Source organism: Mastomys coucha, unplaced genomic scaffold (assembly GCF_008632895.1).
Source record: "Mastomys coucha isolate ucsf_1 unplaced genomic scaffold, UCSF_Mcou_1 pScaffold9, whole genome shotgun sequence".
NCBI lineage: Eukaryota > Metazoa > Chordata > Mammalia > Rodentia > Muridae > Mastomys > Mastomys coucha.
This window is the reverse complement of record NW_022196915.1, coordinates 18,713,577-18,716,786: the sequence shown is the minus strand read 5'-3', so window position 1 is coordinate 18,716,786 and position 3,210 is coordinate 18,713,577.

Genomic DNA, 3,210 nt, shown 5'->3' with positions numbered 1-3,210 from the left:
ATTTTTCAAGACAAGATTTCTCTGTGTAGTCCTGGCTGTCCTGGAACTTGCTTTGTAGACCAGACTGACCTTGAACTCAGAGACCTCCAGCCTCTGCCTCCCTAGTGCTGGGATTAAAGGCATGCACCACCACTGCCCGGCTACAATTTTTTTATTTATGTGTTTGTATCTGTGTGAGTATGTGCTACATGTATTCAGGTACTTTCTGAGGCCAGAAGGCACTAGGTCCCCTGAAACTGGAGTTACATCTGTGGGTGCTGGGAACTTGAAGCACAGCCCTCTGCAAAAGCAGCAAGTGCTCTTAACTAAGCTTCTAGCCCTCCGGCCAACCCTACATCTGACAGAGGACTAATATCCAAAATTTACAAAGAGGGCTGGTGAGATAGATGGCTCAGTGGGTAAGAGCACTGGCTGCTCTTCCAAAGGCCCTGAGTTCAAATCCCAGCAACCACATGGTGGCTCACAACCATCTGTAATGAAATCTGATGCCCTCTTCTGGTGCGTCTGAAGACAGCTACAGTGTACTAATGTATAATAATAAATTTTTGGTCTGGAGCCAGCAGGGACTACAGGTAGCAGAGTTGGTTGACCCGGAGCCAGCAGAGGTCCTAAAAAATTCAATTCCCAACAACCACATGAAGGCTCACAACCATCTGTACAGCTACAGTGTGCTCATATATATAAAATGAAAAAAAAGGGGGGGGGGAGGGTGACAGGAACCAGGGCTGGAAAGATAGCTTGGTGATTAGGAGTCCTGGCCACTTTTCCAGAGGATCTATATTAAATTCTCTGTATCCACAAGGTGATTCACAATTGTCTGTAACTCCAGTTCTAAGAGATCTGACACCCTCTTCTGGCTTCCTCAGGCACACATTCAGGTAAAATACCTGTGCACATAAAACACTTGTGTATACACACACACACACACAGAGAGAGAGAGAGAGAGAGAGAGAGAGAGAGAGAGAGAGAGAGAGAGAGAGAGAGAGAGAGAGAGAGAGAGAGAGAGAGAGAGAGAACTTGAGTCATGTTTTCCACACCCTCTCAGAACCTCTCTCCCAGATGTGGCTGGTCCCTGGCAAACATGCTTCTTCTGGTTTTGGATCCTTGAGAGATGCCACAGTGGCATCTCCTTCCCTCTGTTGTCCTTGTCAGGTTCCATGTCCACCTGCAGATATTGTGTTGGCAAATGCTGCCTGCCTTGGTGAGAGCCTCACTGGAGTGTAAACTATCTGAAAGGTCAAGCATTTAATCTACCGTTAGACCTGGCACTTGTACTGACGTTTCAGATCTGAGAAAGTCTCCTCTATCATACTGGCCTAGGCTCTTGCCAGAAACAATTTCACACTCACCAGACTGAAGGATTCTTACCAAAGCCTTTCACCCAGTTCACCTGCTCTGGGCAAGCCCTTATGTAACAGTGTTTATGGAGGGCACATATTCAGCACACTGTTAAACCAAAAGGGTGTACCCCTTTGGGTTGTGACCCCTTTGGGGGGTTGTGAACCACCCTTTCACAGGAATTGCCCAAGACCTTCAGAAAACACAGGTAGTTACATTTCAATTCATAAGAGTAGCACTGATCTACCCACATGAAAGACCAAGTCAGTGAGCAGTGTCAGCTCCACTCAGCTTCCTGAAATCCCTTCTGACGAAGAATAACAGCAAATGAGTATTGACCACCTGTTTATTCCCTGAGAATTGCATGGCTGTATTTAGTCTCCTCAAAGAGCCCGTCAAAGAGTCAGCACTTGTTTTTACTTAGGTACAAGTGGACTTTTTTCTTGAAGCAAAAATCAGCCAAACACCTTGATCCAAGTCAACTCCCCAGGCAGTCTGGAGCAGCTCAGCAGAGATTCTCCACAGTCCCTACTCAAGTTTGCTCAGACTGAACACCAGAGAGATGTTGACAGCACTGGCAGCAAGGACACTGGGATGTTCTTGGCTACTAGACCAGAATATGCTGTTCAGCACTCAGCACCAGGAAGAACTGGAAGTGTAGGCAGGCAATAACTCCAGCCTGTCCCACCTTAGTCGGTCCCAACACTGACAGGAAGTCGGTACACGGTGTCAGGCTGGGGTTTGCAGGAACAGCGGGGAGAGCAGGGTGCTGGTGGGCCCCTATGCTGGCATCTCATGCAGCCACTCGTGTCACAGGCCTAGGATGATGGACTCTTCCGCTGTCCCTTTTGCTCCCTCCACTGCCTGCCACCTCTGCCAGTTGGCAGGAGAGCCCTTTGCCAACCTCCCACTCTCTGCTGTGCCTCCTTTTCAACTTTTATGTGTATGGGTGTTTGGCCTGCATGCATGTCTGTAAACCACATAAATGCGTAGGTAGCCCAAGGAGGAAAGAAGAGGGTGTCATAGAACCTGGGACTGGAGTTTCATATGGATGCTGGGAGCTGAGTTCAGGTCCTCTGGAAGAATAGCTAGTGTTCTTAATCAGAGCCATCTCTTCAGCAGCTCCCATGCCTCCTGAGAGCTCAGTTCTAAAGCCTGTCCCTCAGCAAGACACTTGGGGGCTGATCAGTAAATCACATCTTATTGTGGCAGCCTGGAGCTTCTCACAAGTCTCTTTCCTCCAAAGGCCAATGGCTACTTCCTAGGGTGAACAGCATTCCCCTCAGATCTACAGCCCCCATCCCTCTTACTGAATATGAGATATAATAAGGTTATGCACTGAGTGTCAGTGGTTTGGTTGGTAACAGGTCATATATCAGGGATCTCCTAAGACTATCACCTAGTAACACCTCAGTTTGTGGTGTGTACTTTGTAATGCCTTCACAATGCTAAAAGCAGAGTTCAGAGTGATCGCAGCCATTGGTGACATATAACTTCAGTTTAGTCTGCTTAAACCTGAAAAACTCAAGAGCTAGGCAGAGGCTGCATGGTGATGCCTTCTATCATTAGGTCCTGTGACTGAATGACATCTAGGCCCATAGGCTATTAGGCTGTGTGCAGCAACACAAATAAGGGCAATCTTTCAGCTTAAGAACAGAATCTCCACTGGGCCTCGTGGGTCTCCAGCACTGGACTTGCCTAGCATCTTTTCACTTCCTGTGTTCTCTGGGCTGATGCCATGGACCCAAGACTTTTTGCTTCAATTAGTGTATGACCTTTAGGCTTTTTTTCTCTCTCCAAATCTAAACAGAGACAGACAGAGCATTTTTCCTTTAGCAGTATCATCAGAGCAGCTGGGATGAGCTTCTATCA